Source organism: Pan troglodytes, chromosome 1 (genome assembly GCF_028858775.2).
Source record: "Pan troglodytes isolate AG18354 chromosome 1, NHGRI_mPanTro3-v2.0_pri, whole genome shotgun sequence".
In the NCBI taxonomy this organism is placed as follows: domain Eukaryota; kingdom Metazoa; phylum Chordata; class Mammalia; order Primates; family Hominidae; genus Pan; species Pan troglodytes.
In genome coordinates this window covers 29,624,799-29,643,960 of record NC_072398.2, presented here as the reverse complement: position 1 = coordinate 29,643,960, position 19,162 = coordinate 29,624,799, and positions in this window count along the sequence as shown.

The window sequence follows — 19,162 nt, the reverse complement described above, 5'->3', positions numbered from 1 at the left end:
TACATGGCTGCAGGCAAGGCAGCGTGTGCAGGGGAACTCCCATTTATAAAACCATCAGATCTCATGAGACTTATTCCCTACCATGAGCACAGTATGGGGGAAACTGCCCTTATGATTCAATTATCTCCATCTGGCCCTGCACTTGACACATGGGAATTATTACAATTCAAGTTGTGATTTGGGTGGGAACACAGACAAACCATATCAACAACCTCCCATAACAAAGAATTATTCAGCCCCAAATGGCAGTAGAGCTAAGGTTGAGAAACCCTGGTCTAGACCTAATAAAGTGATATGGAAAATATTAATAGTGCAGATTAAAGTATCATATCTGTACTGGTTACATTGGCCTATGTCTGCCCTCCTTTCCTATCATCACAGACAACTTTAGCTAGCCTTCTGTCTTCAGAATTTTCCAGGCAAAGGCAGGTATAACTTCCTCAATTTTCAAATATCCCCAAGCCTAACAGAACCCACCTCAGGTGGAGTGATCTCTCACCATGCTTCACTCCTGTACCGCAATAGTATCTGACCCATGACTCCATCTGTTGCTCTTGGGGCCCTTTCTGACTTACTTGGTGGAGAGAGCAACATTAACATTCTCTTCTTCTATGAATTACCTCCAAATACAGCCTCCTCTAATTAAATCTCTATCTTCTACCTTCTATTCTATATTCTGGAATTAGCTAGTAGGATATGGGTCTCAGAACTAGCTTTGCTATCACATGGTAAATCTTGAAAGTTTATGTTAGGAGTGTGCATACTTAGAACTCACTGCTCTCAGCTTTGAGGCTTCAACTGAAACTTTAAATAACAGAAAAATTCCAAGGCAACAACCTATTATATAAACTTGAAGAGTTCCATTGCAGGAGCTGGACAAAAGCAGGCTCTGTTTATAGAAAACCATTGATCAAAACTGAAACAAGTCTGATGTTCACTGTGAAACTATATAGTAGACCACAAACAGGGCCTCTAAGGTTGTGCAACTCCACCTGGGAGTGGCTGATGGGGTTCAAACTCTTCAAAGTTCCAAAGGGATTCTCTGGCCTTTAGTATTTGGACAGAAAGACATTGTGTAGATAGAAGGCCCATGGACAGAAACCAACTAGGCATTGTGGGTTGAGTTCACTTTGGAAAATTTAGGCACACAGATTCAGTGATTCTAATAGGCCAATCAATCATCCACAAGAGTAAGAACTTCACACTGGCAGAGGCAAAGTCTGGATGACCTGTTCCATGAGGTCACCTCCCCTTGCCTTCTCCCATGCATTGTCATGGAGCTCCAATAACAGCTTCATGCTCCATCCACCTCAGTCCACACAGAGGTCTCTAACAGTCAATGTTAGTTTTCTTTGAAGAACCTTAAAAAATGGCTATTTGCACAAGCTTCTTAAAGTCTGACAAAATCAAATAATTGAAATAGTAGAGAATAAAGTGAGTGGATTCAAAAAATCCACATGCCCCAAAAAAGAAATTCCATGAGTGAATAATCTGAGAAAATGAAAACCAGAACTAAACAAGTAAACATGTTCTTCTTCCTTGTATCCAAAATTTAAGTAGATTGTCACTTTCTTCCAGAAGGCACTTCACATAGTAGACTTTGGTAACTGCTGACTTTACAGAGAGATTTATTGGAGGTAGGAAAGCTGTAGTCACTGCCTTGCCAAAGCAGTAAACATAAGGGATTTACTTTCCATAACGATTTACTTGTATATTTTTAAAAATACTTCAAGAAGAATGTACATTCGAAGAATATTTCATGGAAATGAGTATAAGATGCTAATTATAAGTTTGGGAACTTAAAAGATACCACGTATTTAACACAAAATTACTGTCAAAAATTGTCCTACATGGTGGAACTGTATAACCATAAGTCATTGTAAGTTAAAAACTACCTTATTCCTTGTTACGATAACCAACAGGGACTCAAAAGACGTATAAATTTCTTCTTATATGGTGATTACCTGTCACTCCTTTGCCTTCCTCTGAAGGTGTAAAAAAACCAAGGCCGGGCGCGGTGGCTCACACCTGTAATCCCAGCACTTTGGGAGGCCGAAGTGGGCAGATCACGAGGTCAGGAGATAGAGACCATCCTGGCTAACACAGTGAAACTCTGTCTCTACTAAAATTACAAAAAATTAGCCGGGCATGGTGGCGGGCGCCTGTAGTCCCAGCTACTCGGGAGGCTGAGGCAGGAGAATGGCAAATAAGTTTTTATCAGAGTTATTCCAAAATGGAATGACTATGGAATATTATTCAGCAATAAAAAGGAATGAAGGACTAATGCATGCTACAACACAGATAAACTACGAAGTGAAAGAAACCAGGTACAAAAAGCCATATGCTCTATGATTCCATTTACATAAAAGATCTGGAATGGATAAATCCATAGAGACAGAATGCAGATTGGTTTTTGCCAGGAGCTGGGGAGAGGGGAAAAGGGGAGAACCCACTTAAAGGGTAAAGGGTTTAGGAATGATGGAAATGTTTTGGAACTGGATAGCAGTGGTGGTGGCACAGTGCTGTGAATGGACTAAACACCACTGAATTGTTCACTTTCAAATGGTTAATTTAGAAATAAGAGAGGAGAAATAACAACAAAAAAGTTGAATGAGTAGTCACAGGATTCCCAAGTTCCCTAGCAATTAAGTTGTTTTCTTCAGCATAGGCCAGAAGTTCACTCAATATAGACACAGTGACAGATATAAAGTCAAGGTTTAGACTAGAGAAACTCAAGATTCCTTCTAGTTAGAAACTATGATAGTCCGTGACGATTTGTCATGATCTCCAGAGCTCTTCAAATAAAAACAAAATTATCTCCTATGACCCACAAGTTCTGCATGACCTCACTGAACAAACCCTGTGTCCCCATCGCACACACCCCCTACTCATCTCATCCCATGTTGCCTCTTGTTCTAACTGTCCTGCTTTCTTTCACTCCCTCATACATACCGTGATCCCTCCCTTTCTCCAGACCCTTGCACATGCATTTATATTCCCTACAATGCCCTCCCCTTTCTACCTGGTTAATTCTCACTCGTCCTCCAAGCATCATTCCTTCTGAGAAGATGGCTATCACTCATTGCACCAAGATAACAAGGATCAAATATAGTGGAACCAAGAAAGGAAAAGAGAATGAAGGAAGAAGTGACTGTGGAGGCAGGATGGGCAAGACTTAATGACCTTAGGGATTAAGAATCACTGATTGGATCACAGAGGCTTTGCCAAACACAAACTTATTTACATTTATTTGACTATTTATCATAATTTGCATCATTTACCTAGTACATCTTATTCATACTTATATACTATACATATATTATATACTAGATATTAAAGTTTGTCTTCAACACTCTAATGTCCTTTCTTCATCTAACTGCATGCTGCTTAGAAACAAATTATATTGGGCTGGGCACAGTGGCTCATGCCTGTAATCCCAGCACTTTGGGAGGACAAGGGGGGTAGATCACCTGAGTTCAGGAGTTTGAGACCAGCCTGACCAACATGGAGAAACCCTGTCTCTAATAAAAATACAAAATTAGCCAGGCACAGTAGTGCATGCCGGTAATCCCAGCTACTCAGGAGGCTGAGGCAGGGGAATCGCTTGAACCTGGGAGGCGGAGGTTGCAGTGAGCCGAGATCGTGCCATTGCACTCCAGCCTGGGCAACAAGAGTGAAACTCTGCCCACCCCAAAAAGAAAGAAAGAAAGAAAAAGAAACAGAAAAAGAAAGAGAGAAAGAAAGAAAGAAAGAAAGAAAGAAAGAAAGAAAGAAAGAAAGAAAGAAAGAAAAAGAAAGAGGGAAAGAAAGAAATCATATTCATCTTTCTATGCTACAGTTCACCTAGCCCAAAGCCTTGTCGGTGGTCAGCATTATTTCTAAATAAATATATATTCAATGAATGAATGAATAAATTGTTGCTGTGGTTTGCTGTTTAAGTTTCCAGGTCTGTTAGCAAACCCCAGACTTGTAAAATACTTGAAGGGCTGTGTACACTCCTTCTTTGTATCTTTCTTTGTGCACTGCTAAATCTTAAGCATACGATAGGGTTCAGGACATTTCTGAGGAAGAAAGGAATGATGAGTGAATGATTTCAGGCTATCTCTCAAGGAGAATGAGGAGTTTATTCAAGCCACCACCAGTTTCTATGAGTATAATGAATGCATTCAAATGTAAGTCTACACAAAACCTATTTAGGTAAGGCAGGCAGCCACCCAACCTGGAAGGACATTAGATAGAGAGGATTATTGCTTTATCATCGGTGTCACACTCACAGCTGTGAACTCGTGTGCAGCATAGTTCTATAACCTCAGGGGGACTGTCAGCTGTGGATGCTGAAAACACAGTTCTGCCACCAACAGCCCCTTTCTATTTCAATGAATGACCCTCCTGTAGTTGGTGGTTGCAGTTTCAGCCATGGTGGTAGTCAGGGTTTGTAACACATCTCTACCTTTCACTCACACCATCTCCCCAACACATTCCCAAGTGAGAGGCAGCAGCTAGCTGTTCAACAAGGTAGTTTCCCTATAAATCTCAGCAGGAAGCAGCCTGGTGAAATGGGAAGAACACAAGATTGAGGGCCAACTCTTGCATTCTGCTCCCAAATATTTAACTCCATGTTGTTATATGTAACAACTCCATGGAGACTTTAGGAAAGAGGAAGGCAACTAGTGGTTTGCTGAGCACCTATTCTGTGCCAGACACTTTGTATGTCATTTATTTAATCAGCATCATAGCTTTACCTTATAGTTAACATTGCCTCTTTTTCACAGCTGGGGCAACAGAGGCTGAACAACTTGCCCAAGGCCAAATGTAGGATGTATAGAGAATTTGTACCCAGTTTTTCGGGTAAACTATTTCCCTTTTCTCTGAGCCTCAATTTTACCTATAAAAGAAAGAGATTAGGTGTACATGATTTAACACCTGCATAATTTTTCTAGAAACTTTTAACCTATTCCCTGATTTGTAACCATTACCACAGGAAGTAACACTGTAGCAAGAAGTAAAACAGAAACTGTCGAAAATAGACAAAATGAAGAGATATACTAAATTGAGTTCATCTCTTTGAATATTGGATTATGGACAAGGCAGGTAATCTTCATGCATCAACCTTGTGTATTGAATTAAAGATATTTTTAATAAATTCAAATATAACATTTTAGTGATTCAACAAATAATTTTTTTTCAGATTTTAAACATTATGCTATCCTATTGTTTAGTTTGTCCAAAAGATATATGATTTATTGAAGCTATTAATGCACAATAATCTCACTTTTGTGCCTAGATTGGGACCCTTTAAGAAAAAAGTTTGAGGACTGGTGAATGGACACTTTTCAATGCATGTCTATTAACTCCAAGGGGGAAAAAAACTACATTATACTTATTCACTCCTATGTAAGTCAGTCTAAATAGAAGGAGATTAATGTCTTTCTCAGATGAAGGAGCTAGACAGTCTGGTAAGCTTGTTTCACTGGCACATAATAAAAATCTCTGAAGCCAAGGACCAGGCTGCTTTGCCTCTTTAGGTAAGAGAGGTGTCCTCTTCCTGAGCTCTTCCCCCATACAGAGGAAGGATGGGGATCTTCTACTTTATAAGTACCTCTTTTGGGGATTGCAAGCCAATGTCAGCTTTCAGAGACGCCAATCTGGCACTCATAGAAGAATTAAGGTCACTTAAGGAATACGTACAATAAAAAGAAGACGAAAAAAAGATTTTGGAAGGTCATCAAAGACTTAAAAGAGGGCATTCCGTGGCCAGGCAGAAAATGATAAAGGATCCGGGATTTATGTGCTTAGGAGAATTGAACCACACTGTTATTACAAAGCCATAACAAAACCCTGGCTCAAGCGCCATTCTGCCTGTAAGTGCAATTTCTTAAATGGAGACTAGATTCACAGGGAAGACTATGATTTGTTTGGGATTTTGTCCCCAAAGTGTAAGAATAGCTTAGGCATTAGGTATTCCTAATTTGTTATAACTTGTGAGCAACTGGCTAAGTTGGCAGCTGTAAAGAGGCCAAGACTGCAGTGGAGTCTAATAAAAACCCTAATAAAAGTTTTAAACTAGTTCACACATCTGCAGTCTAACGGGGGGTATTACCTAATATGTGCCATCACTGCAGCGGCCCCACCCCACACCGCTGGCTACTTGCTGGAGAATGAGGGAGGGGAGGGGTATTGGTGCAACATTTCCCCCAGGCAGAATTTACTGCTTCTTAGAGAACCACAACCATCTCCACAACCATCTTCAGATGGACCTTGAGGGGATTTATTTAAAGAAATATAGCTAATTCTCTCGGGTTCCCATAATTTGCACTTGCAAAAATTCTTTGAAAAGGGTTGAAGCACGCCTCTTCAATGTATAGATATCTTCACCAGGAGACAAGAAATTGATGTCTGGCATTTTAATGCCCCCTTGCAAAAATAATCAACTCTACCCCCAGGGCCTCAGCAGCAGCAGTTCAAAGAGTGCTCCCCTCCAAGTGCTGGGACTGAATGATTTCACTAGAGTGGAGGAAGAAGCGGGAAGCCGGTGGTAGGAGGTGGAAAGCCCAAGATTTCTTTCCATGCTTTGAAAATTAATCAAGAACCTTGAGAAAATACAAAAGGTAGAATTTTAATAAAAAATCTAAAGCTTAGTAAATTGTTGATATTAAATGCAAAAAAAATTCTTTTCCCATTCCAGAAAAAGTATTATATTTTTCTAAGAGAAAGTGTTTGCACCGTGAGCTGACATTATAATATGTTTAATTAGGTGATTCTAAAGGTTATTCTAGCACATGCATAAACCAGTCCAGCATAAGGCCGCATCATTGGCTCAGTCTCAAGAGAGGGTGCGCATGACACTTAGCTGCTAACAGTAGCAGCCTTCAAGGCCTGTGCCCACCAAGAGCACATAGATCAAGTTGGCTCTTAGAGTCTAGTCACACATTTATATTGAAAGGTAGAAAAGCCACCTTCTGGGACTTTTCCAGAGCTTCAAATAGTCTCCCTTCTCTCAGCTCATCAAGCTTAAAATGGTTTTCTTTGTTAGCTTTCAGCCACCCTTGCCTTCCAGACTAAGGAGATTTGAAACTCCTCTCCCCAGGTTATGGAAGATACAAAGGACTTTTCAGTTCACCATATTTTCCTGAAAGAAAATCTCTCTGTCTCATAAAAGCAGCCCCAAACCACACAAAAGCCTGGGGGCCGGGAGAATGAGAGAGCCCAAGCCAATTCTCCCTTCAATCACTTTAACTCAACTCGCTGCTGAGAACTGCGAGGTGTCCTGTGTCTGATGATTAGCATCAGGTGATGCCAGGGTGCCAGACAATTAGCCAAATAACCTGCCTTATTCTAAGAAGGGGACTCATGGCAATGAAATTATTGTCTTAAAAATAAATGTGTTGATTAGGTCTTTGTATTTGTGCACGCACTCTCAGAAAAAGAAATAGAGGCACGCTTCTAAAAAGGGCATTTTCGAAGAAAATACCATCCTCCTCCTCTTGCCCAGCCCCACCCACCCAAAAAATAAAGCATTATTACATTCAAATCCACTAGGGAACAACGACCAAAAGTATGTTAATTCCACTTATAATCTCTGTTCTATAGTTGTGCTTGTCATCATCTTTTTCTTTTCCTGTTCTCTAGAGGAAAACTAGAATTGCCTGAATTTGAGCTATTATTTTCTGACAATTTTAAATCACAGAACATTTCTTCTTCTGCAATGTTTTTATTTGTTCTGTTTGCACATCAAGTAGCCTGTTTCCTCTAAATAACACAGTATTTACTCTAACACAACAAGTAGCCTGGGCGAGTCCAGTTCTGTTCTCATTTGCCTTACGGGTGTCTGAGGTACTGGCTTCAGGTTGTCTGGAAGAGACCCCATGAGGGTTCAGGAGGTCAACATCTGAACTACATCTGGGGCCTTTGGATTAGTATCTACACATTTGGGTTAAGACACCTTCAAAAAGGGATGCATGGGAGTCACTCACATTGTAGCTAGTATTATCCGCATTGAGTGAAGTAGTTGGAGTTTAAGGAGAGTCATTCACACAGGTGGTAGAAGGGCTAAGATTCAAATTCAGATCTGATTGGTTCTAGAACCTGCACACTCAAGTCCTTCATGATACATCTCCCCTATTAGTAACATGTAACAGACCCAGAATTTCTGGCTCAATGCTCCAGAAAGCAAGGAAACTCTAGGATAAAGGGCATTCCCCTGCCTTCTCTAAGTGCAACTTGCAACTACACCCAATTTCCCCCACCCTCGGCTCTAGTGCATTTTCTAGCTAAGAGACATACATGTGTGACTCAGAGACATGGTATCCAAAGAGGTCTGGAGCAGAGGCATTGAGCAGTTTCTTTTTTTTTTTTTTTTTTTTTTTTGAGACAGAGTCTCGCTGTCGCCCAGGTTGGAGTGCAGTGGCGCGTTCTCGGCTCACTGCAGGCTCCGCCCCCCGGGGTTCACGCCGTTCTCCTGCCGCAGCCTTTTGAGTAGCTGGGACTACAGGTGCCTGCCACCTCGCCCGGCTAATTTTTTGTATTTTTAGTAGAGACGGGGTTTCACCGTGTTAGCCAGGATGGTCTCGATCTCCTGACCTCGTGATCCGCCCGCCTCGACCTCCCAAAGTGCTGGGATTACAGGCGTGAGCCACTGCGCCCAGCCTGAGCAGGTTCTTTGAGGAGATACCTACCAGTCCACAGGTGGGAGTCAGGCAAGAGGAAGTGCAAGAGGAACTAAACCAGGTAGGAAGTGGATCCCAGTATAGGCTGCGACAACTACATGTGGTAACGGGCCCCAGACATCATGGAGAGGAATTAATATGTATTTAAGAACACTGCCTTTCCATAATAGAAGACATTTCATTGCCAATTACCAAGAATGTCTTGAAGTGTCAGAACTGGGCTTGGATGAGGGGTCTGGCCAAGTAAAACTTTTCCTGGGGCTTGTTATCATTATTTTTCAGTGGCAATGGTGACTCAGGAAACAATCTTTAGAAATTTTTTTTATCCCCTAGATCTGCTCAGTCGTGTCCTTCTATTGTGATGCCGCTACTCCTGAGTTGGGCCCATGTTCTTTCCAGTTTTCTGAGGTCACTATACTGTGCTATTCAGAGGAAACAACAGATACATACCATTCTCTATTCCACGCTACAGCTTCAGTCCCACCACTCCAGCCAGGAGGCCCTCAACCCTGGCTGCAAATTAGGATTATAGAGAGGAGACTAAGACCAGCATGAGTGTCACGGTAAAACAAAATAAACATGTCTAGTGTTCTCAGTAAAGAATGATTACAAAATATGACCTATTCACATATTTAGATAGGATTCATCTCTATACATGCCCCCAGCCTGTAACAAAACTATTAAAAATTAGTCCATGACGCATTAAGTTTTCACTAGAAAGCCAGCTATGATATATGGTACAAATGAGCAAAAGTTGAAGCTCTGAGTTCATGTAAAAGACAACTGCGTGTAATTTCTTCCACCCTCTGCCCTCCATGTCTCTCAAATGATCAGTGGGAAGCTATAATACACATTTATCCACAATTACAATGCTGTTGAAATAAAGAAAATATTGTAGACAAAGAGCTTTTCCATTTTAAAAGTTGGAAGGTTATTTGCTTACTTCTTATCCATATATATTTAATTAGATGTGGATGCACCTGCTTGGCCATTTTGTACATAATTTGATTTTACAGTGCCTTCATAAAAATAAGAAAACAGTGGCCCCTCTGGATGACTTCTTGGCAAGAGGAAGATACTTTTTTACAGAAGGAAAAGGTGGTGCCTTCCCCTTCTTCCAGGTAGGACTGAGCACAGCCTGGATCACATCCCCCACTCATTCCCTCCATCCAGCATTTATAGGCAGGGCTTGGAATGTGCAACCCTAAACATGTAACCCCAAAGGATCGCCCACATTCAATTCACAATTATTCTTTTACCCAGCTTCATTCTATGGAAAATCTCCAGGAAACATTTCAGAAATCGGTCATAATTTTTCAGTTGAGACTAAGTTTGGGAGGTTTCTAGCATTTAATAAGAAGAGACCAGGGATGCTAGATGCCTTACGATGTTCAGGGAAGAACCAAACTAGAAAAAATTGTTCCACACCTTCAGATTAAAAATATATATATATTTAAAACACTTAACTGGTACAATTACATGAAGCTTGACTTTATAATTAAATTAAGTAATCTACTTAATAGTTTGTATATATATCAATTTTCCAAAAATGCAGCTACTGTATGAATGAAGAGAAGACTGTACATTGTTACCTTACAAAGATTTGCTCAACATTTTGGAAAATTATGCCACCAAGAGAAACTCAGGTCATAGGATTTTTGTTTCTAATACAAGATACTTGTAATTGTTTATACTAGTAGTTGTTCCATTCATGATGATTGAACATATGTATGCATATATATCTTTAGATCTTGTTTCAAAATATCAAATATAAGATAATAGCAACAAGATTCAGCTGACAATTTGAAATTGGATTATATAGCTTTGCCCATAAAAGAGAAGTTATGGAAATGCCTTCTCTCCCGATGTGTTTTTTCTAATGAAGTAACAAAGTCATGAAGATTAAAGAAACATTTTACAAAGAAACATCGTAATAAAGTTGTCAAAAGTGTGTCATATTTCCAAGGGATCTTGTCCCTGGAATACTCACAAACAGTCTTTTAATCAAAAAAAGGATGAATCTTAGCAATAGAAATGATTGCTAAATTGTGGTAAGCTACACAATATTGGAGAAAAGCTAACTTTACTAGCTATGCAAGAATTTAGTAAAATCATCATGGAAAAAATGCAAATAATTTTTTTTTTTACTTTTCTTTTGAGCAGTGTTACTGTGTCCAGAAGAGTTTATGGCAGTGTTGAAAAATTAGCCATGTAATGAACTGCAACAAGTAAGTTTTTATGTCAAGTATATGAAAGCATCTTGTATGATAATGAAGATTTACTGCTCATATACAAAGGATCTGCAAGGAAAAAAAAGAGTAGTAGATAAACTAGTATTTTCAAAAGAACTAATCAAGTACAAAAAAAGTATGTCAGTAGTTAGAATTGTTAAAAAATGTTAAACAGAAAAATAATTTCCTTTCCAGTCATTGACTGTACCATAGAAAATGGGACCAGCTATGATTTGCCAATAAGGCTTTGTAAACAAATTAAAATACCACCATGTTTTAGCAGTTCCTTCTATTTTTCATCAATGACTAGTAGGTAAGAATCTTGGTGAAACATTTCAGAAATCAATATATTGTTTAGTCTTAATAAAATTAAGACATCTATGAATTATTATTTAGAAATCTATGAATTGACAAAAATATTAAAAATTTTATCCAACATAATAAGTAATCTTATAAGTAAGATAGCTCTTCAAAGGGAACTGCTTATCAATTTTATGCTTATTATTTGACAGTGTTGTAGAATTATTTCATCATTGATAAATTAGTGACAAATACAATACCAAAATTAAAATGTTGAAAAATGTTGTATTTATTTTTTAGAGATAGTTGTAAAGTTAAATGAGGTAATTTTGAGATGCAAGGAAATGAAATCAATCACATCAATGTGAAAGAAATATTTATGGGAATTATCAAGAAACTTAGATTTCTTTAAAATAATCTTTGTCACTGAACATTTTCATTATTCTTCTTTCCACCTACCAAATGAAGTTAAGTGTAATACTATTTGGAAATATATTACTCTCATATGGATGCTACCAAAAGATGAAATGTAACTATCTGAATGAATAAGTGATTAATGCATGATCTATTCATTTGAAATGGAAAAAGGGCATGTCAGCCAACACAGAGTTCCCTGAGGGAGGAAGAAAGGACAGGGGCCCAAGAATTTAATCATTCTAATCACAAAGTTAACCCACTCCTTTTCTTGTTTGTTTGATTTTTTCAATTTTAATATAATGTTTAATGAATAATATGTTTAATGAAAATAGTTTTAACATCATTTAACATTTATTCAATCTTTCTCTTAATCTGTTTAAAGGACTGATGTCTACATTGCCAGGGCATATAGCTATTACATATTATAATCCCTTCTTTTTAACCCTCATTTGGTTCTAATTCTATAAGTAACTATATGTTTACTGCTCACCACCAGTACTTATCATGATTATCACCAGTAATTTTGGTTATGTGATGCTCATTCTTTAATACTTTCCTTCAAGTGTTCATGGGATGGAGATATCTGAAGTTCTTGCCTGTTCATAACAGTTGGCTTCTCCTCTTTACAGTTAAAAGTCCCTTTTGTATCACACCTTGATTATGTCTAAAAATTTCTCTAGAATACATCCTCGTATTGATCATCTGGCTTAATATTCTCAGGTGTGTGATATATTCTTTCAATATGCAGTTTCTATTATTGTTGTTGCTGTTTTGGAAAAGTTCCTCCAATTATACTGTTGGGATTTGTCCTGTCTCTTGGCTTTTATTCGGTTCTTCAGGGACTCCTTCATTTGCTTTTTTAAAATTTGGCCTCTGTTCAATCTTTGTCACTTTCCCTTGAATCTTTTTCAAGTGTCTCATTGTTAGTGTTAAAATTTTAGATTATTCCATAATCTTCATCTATTTTTCCATAAGGCATTATCTGTTGTGTGTATTCACTCATGTTTCTCCTGCAAACCCACTTCTTTAAAGAAAGAAGTTGAATTACTTATTAGAGCATTGGAACCTCATATTTAGGGAGAATGAGTTTCAGTGCTACATCACAGTTACTCAAACTACAGTTGTTATAAATATATTGCAATGGTCACTGTAAAGAAGCCTTAAAACATACAACGAATATAAACAGTGTGAACAAATTCCAAAACAAATATTATCAAATTGGTGGAGTCACATGAAGCAAATATACTTTTGTTTTAAGGATTATTTTTAAAGTCTTTCATGTTATTGCTATTCTATATATGTACAGAATATATGTATTGTAGCTTAATGATAGGAAATTTGTGCTGCAAAAAAATGCCTATTTATTTTGTTTGGGTTGTCCATTCTCTTCTAAATGTAGTATTTATTGAGTCAGTTGTTATCTTAGAAAGTTAGAATCATAGGTAGTTTATGTTTTCATTTAAAACATTATATTTCATTTAAATGTGAATCTCAACTTATCACAGTCTGCCTTCAAATAACGTTATACTCACTTTACAAGTTAACGCAAGAAGCTTACAGCAGGATTTTTTCATTTTCCCCTTGTTCTTTGTGATATTATTGCCATTTATTTTTCACTTCTATATATGTTACAAATGCCACACTACCTTGTTGTTTGCTTTATATAGTCACAAACATTTGGAGAAATTGAAAAACGAGAAGTCTTTACTATTTGCCTCGCATTTACCAATTCCAATGTTCTACCATGTTGATTAAGTGTCTCAGTGGTATCTTTCACCTTCAGACAAAATAATATATGTTAACATTTCTTGTAATACTTAGTGAACAATTCCCTCAGCTTTTGATTGTGTGAAAATGTCTTTTCTCTTCTCCATTTTTTAAGGATTGCTGATTGAGGATTCTTAATTAACAGAGGTTTGTTTTTCTTTCCTCTCCTGTCTTCTGGCTTGCTTGTTTCTGATAAAGTCAGTGCTAATTGTTACCTTTGTTCCTGGCACACAATGTGTCTTTTTTCCTCTGGCTGCTTTTGAGAATGTTTTCTCTTTCTCACTTATTTTCAGGAATTTTATTATAATGTGCCTCTTTCTTTTAAAACAAAAATTCTAGGTTCAGGGGGCCATGTGCATGTTTGTTATATAGTTAAATTCATGTCACAGGGGTTAGATTCTTTGTGTTTGTCCTTCTTTGGGTATGTTGGGTTTCTTGGACCTGTGTGTTCATAGTTTTCATCACCAGGAAATTTTTCGAGCATTACGTTTTCAAATTTTTTGTATTCTTCTCTTTTCCTAGGACCCCAATTTACACATTTCTTAGACCTCTTACATTATCACAGAGCTAAGTGAGAATCTGCTTTTTCTTTCCATCTTTTTCTTTCCATGCTTCAGTATGGAAAACTCCTATTGTTATGTATTAATGTTCATTGATCTTTTTTTCCTCCAGTATCTCTTCTGCTATTAAGCCCATCCAGTGAATTTTTTTCTTTCAGATATTGTGCTTTTCATCTCTCATTTTTTATCTCCATTTTATATGTATATTTTTATTTAAATGATTATTAATTCCAACATTTCTATAATTTCTGAGTCTATTTCTATTAATTATTTTTTCTCCAGATTATGAGTCATATTCTGTTTCTTTGTGTCAAGCACATTTTGATTGACGTGATTACATTGCTGATTTTTTTAAAATTTTGTTGTCTTTCTTTAGAGATCATTGAATTTTTGTTCCAGCATCAATTAAATTACTTGAGGATTAGCTTGATTCTTTTGAGTCTTGTTATTAAGCTTTGTTAGGTCAAGCCTTGAGTAACTATGTGGGGACTACTCCTAAGACATGGCTTTGCAAGGGTCTCTGCTGAATGTTCTGAGTTTAGTGAGATGTTTCCACTGTGACTATACTAAATTCAAACCCTACCCACTTCTCAGCCCTGTGCATGCTGTAGTACAAGTTTGTCCAACCTGCTGCCCACGGGCTGCCTGCAGCCCAACACCATAAACTTCTTTAAAACATTTATAAGATTGTTTTGTGATTTTTTTTTTTTTTTTTTGCTCATCGGCTATTGTTAGTGTTAGTGTATTTTATGTGTGGCCCAAGACAATTCTTCTTCTTCCAGTGTGGCCCAGGGAAGCCAAAAGATTGGACACACCTGCTCAAGCCAAAAGATGGGACACCCTTGCTCAGTTTCTAGTTCTTGGGTACTTGTTCTTTGCCCCATAGTTGTTTTTCTCTAGTCTCATGGAGTTACATCCTAGATTTAAAGGGACATTTGATGTAGATTTCTGGAACTTACTCTTCATCTCTCCTTTCTCTCTGGTTCTCTAATCTCTCTAGGCTCTGATCTCTGGCTGTCAGCTCAGCAAGATGGCTGTGCTTCATTTAGCTTCCTGCTTTCTGTGCCATGGTTCCAGGACATGCTTCCAAATTGTAAACCAGAGTAATCATATGACACATCTTACTCGTCTTCCTTCTCTCAGGAATCACAGTCTTGTGTTGGCTATTGTCCAACACCTGAAAACATTTTTTTCATATATTTTGAAAAGATATGCATTGTTTACCACAGGAACTATTTCCTCAGTTGTGACCAGAAGCAGAAGTGAGTTGCCTATGAATTTTAATTTTTTGCTTATACTGCCCCCAGAAGCATATCGTAAAACAGTTTTCTACAGCCTCCTATATGTATTACTTTTTTTTTTTCCTAATCCACTCTCTGCTCCCTACCACCTGCCAAAATATTTGGTCTTCAAAGTCTTAATAAATACCAGAAACTGAAAGTATTCCCCAACACGTGGCAGGATTTTAAAATAGAAGATATGTTTTCTGTGCTACTCTGTCATTACTTTGCCTAGGTCATTCCATATGAATTATTTTGACCCTCCACTTACAAGTAAGATACAGCTCATTTGTTGGACTAATTCCTCATTTTCTCCACTTCATTGGTCTGCAATTTTTCTTGGCGTGTTATCCCAACTTCAATTAAAGTTACTTCTCTCCTTCCTTTATTACACACAAATGAATCTGGGTTGGTATAACCTAGTCAAACACTACTTTTTATTTAGTGTCACTCATAGCTCTACTATTTCATTTTCCTGCTTTTCGTGTAGGGAACGATTTCTTACTTTCTTGTTGAAAAACCCAAACTTATTCATTGTGAAGTTGGGGCAATAATCTGACTACTTCACTATATTTTCTAAGTAGTCATGTCCAAGCACTTACATAATTAAATGCATGTTATTGGGTGATAAAATGTTTTTCTTTTATTTGTCCTTTTTGAGGGCAATAAATTTATGTGTAGATATTTTATTAATATTTTCAAAATTTTATATGTAGAAAGAGTATACTATTTGTTACTTCTCTTACAGTATAGCAAAAGGGGCATTACAAAATATTGGCTAGAAGACAGCATTGAGTCTTATAGAGTTAAAACCCACTGATTTACTTAACAACTTATTAATTGCTTTCCATGTCCAAAGCATTGTCCTATTGGAAATATAGAAGCAAAATGGATGTTGTCTATGGCCCTGACGAGTTCACAATTTAATAGGAGAGATATCCTGGAGCTTCGTGAGTATAGGTCACTTACAATATTTCTTCTTCCTAGGACAGCCATTGACACAGAGAGGCTGGTTAATAAATGCACATTGAATTAATGAAAGTCAATTTTCAAATAGCTTAATAAAGGGCGATAAGTAAAAAGTGAACCAATAGTGGTACAAGTGGAATACCATAGGAGTTTAGAAAATAAAAATATCAGATCTGATGTGACCAAAACAGACTCTTGGAGGAAAGGGCTTTTCATTTAAACCATGATGCATAAACCAGATTGACATAGAGGCAGAGGCCAGGGGTTCCAAAGTGAAGGACAACCCAAAACTCACAAACGAAAGATTACACAATATGTTGGAAGAATAATTAGCAACCAAGTTTGTCTGAACCTTAGTAATCAAGTTCAAGTAAAGGAGTCCCAAGGCTTGAACGTTAGTGCCAGCCAGATTGCAGAATAAACTACACCACGGACAGCAGAAACCAAGGTTCATTTCTGACACAATAACAATAATGCCTTAGGAAGATTAATCTAGCTGTGTTATGTAGGAAAACTATGATGTCAAGGAACAGGGCTTAACCTAGGGGATATTCTTATATCAAATGCCCCACCAAATATGTAAGCCACAAAGAATCTCCTTTTTGAAACTAGTAAACCTCAGGATGACATTATTATTTTTAATATCCTGTACCTGCAAGGAGGAGATGAAGAGAAATGAGATAATATTTATGTCATATATGTGTTTATGGAAAAAAGATACAGCATCTGAAATAAAGAATAATGTAATGGGATAATAAAGGCTCATTCTAGTAACTTGAACATTTTCTTCCTCTTCATTCTCCATTATAGACACGTTTAATATCACCCTGGTCATAAGGTGCGGGCAGCTAGGCAAAGTCATGGTAGAGTAAGTTTCAAAAAGTCTGTCCTCAAAGAATTTCTTATATAAGAGAGAACAGACTCAGATACGTTGACTTTTGTTATTAATTTAAGAAACGGCCTGGGCGCAGTGGCTCATGCCTGTAATCCCAGTACTTTCGGGGGCCCAGGTGGGTGGATCAAGAGGTCAGAAGTTCGAGACCAGCCTGACCAACATGGTGAAACCCCGTCTCTACTAAAAATACAAAAATTAGCCGGGTGTGGTGGCATGGGCCTATAATCCCAGCTACTCAGGAGGCTGAGGGAGGAGAATTGCTTGAACCCGGGAGGCAGAGGTTGCAGTGAGCCAAAATCACACCATTGCACTCCAGCCTGGGTGACAGAGAGAGTCTCCATCGGAAAAAAAAAAAAAAAAAAAAGGTCTAAAACTGTATTGTCAGCACAAGAAGAATGTAACTGGATGCAGTTTACTCTTTTACATTCTCCTGGATACTTTAAATTTCTTCTAAGTAGCAGAGACTTGAGAGTTATTCCTCTGTTTTAGATAATTAATCTCAGGTACCTGTAGAGAAACAGACTTTAAACTATAGAAGCATCTTATGCATACCTCCCTAAAAGCCTTGGATTCAGTTAATCTCTTAAGGTTTGCCTTTACGACAACAGCTAATACCATTTTACTTATTCTAAAGCCCAGGCAGTGAGATGAAGTCCCCCTCTGCAGACCCAAGCCAAAAGGACACACTGAGTCTGGAGAGTGAATTAAAATTTTCACTGGTCAGAAGAGATGGAGAGCTTGGTAATCTTGTGGCATAACATTAGATTCTCAGCTCACACCACAGAAGTCCATTATAGGCCTCAGAAATCCCCGGGTTACTTCTGCCCCCACTTCCTATGAAAATAATTACTAGTTCATGCCCAAAGATTAAAACAGCCACAGCATGAAACAACTTCAGTGTTCCTCTTTGCCTACTTATTTGCTTAAGCCTCCTTCCAGAATATCCCATCAGTCAGAATTCCAGGCAGTGCTTAAAATGTGCGAAGTTGCTAAGCTTTCATCTCTGACTATTTTGACTAGGTCCCAGTCTCTTCCTCTAAGTGGGGTGTGATTTTTATTTTCATTCTTTCTCATATAAATCATACCTCTCTTCCATTTAGTGTCTCCTGTTTTAGCTATGGTAACCAGGCATAAGATCGCTTCCAAACTGAGTAGAAAAAAAAAAGAAAAAGAAGGAAAGAAAAGAAACCGATTAAGGGTTTTTTCTTAATCTGAAAATGAACAAATAAAAACTTCGAACATTGAGTGGGCAAGAGAAGTAAACAGCATTCATGTGAATGGATGGGGCAATTCAAATTCACCTTGGCAACTGACATGAACAATAATGGCAATTAATTCTAATAAACCTCAATGTAATGAATCTTTGGTTTTGAACTAATTGAACTGTGATAAATTGGAATTATGCTAGTAGTAAAAGAATAATAGCATAAAAAACATAGAACTAGTATGATTTCATGTCACTTTTGAAAGAAATAGTAAATAAAATTGAGTTGATTTATGGGTGTCAAATCAAGGCAGGACAGTATAGCATCTAAAAGTTTGAATTGTTGTGAATTTGTAAAGTAGAACCTCAGTAAAACATAACAGAGTTCATAAATTAAGACCGTTAGCATGACTTCATACTATAAAATCATAAATATTAAAAATCTAATCTTTATTGAGTGCTTACTATGTGCCAAATGACTGCTTTCTATGCTTTTTTCTCATTTACTTCTTCTATTTTTTATTACATAATCCTGTCCATTTTACAAATACAGAAACTGAACTTTAGGAAGAGAAAATAGCTTACATAAGTGAACTAGTGGGTGGTGGGGCGAGTGATCAAAACTTAAACCCTTGTTCTTAAACACTGGGCTATTTATTTTGCTTACTCTTTATACACAATGGTTAGATGAGATATGAGTTCCAATCACATCTCCCAAGTGTTTTAGTAGACTCCTGCCGAATTTGTTATTATCTATTCAATAGTTAAGACTACATTTGGTTTTCAAGCAGCATTAAATACAACTTAAACAACGTTTAAAAAAATTGGGGGAGGTTCATTGTATGATTTCACATGAAGTTGGGGGTACCTGGT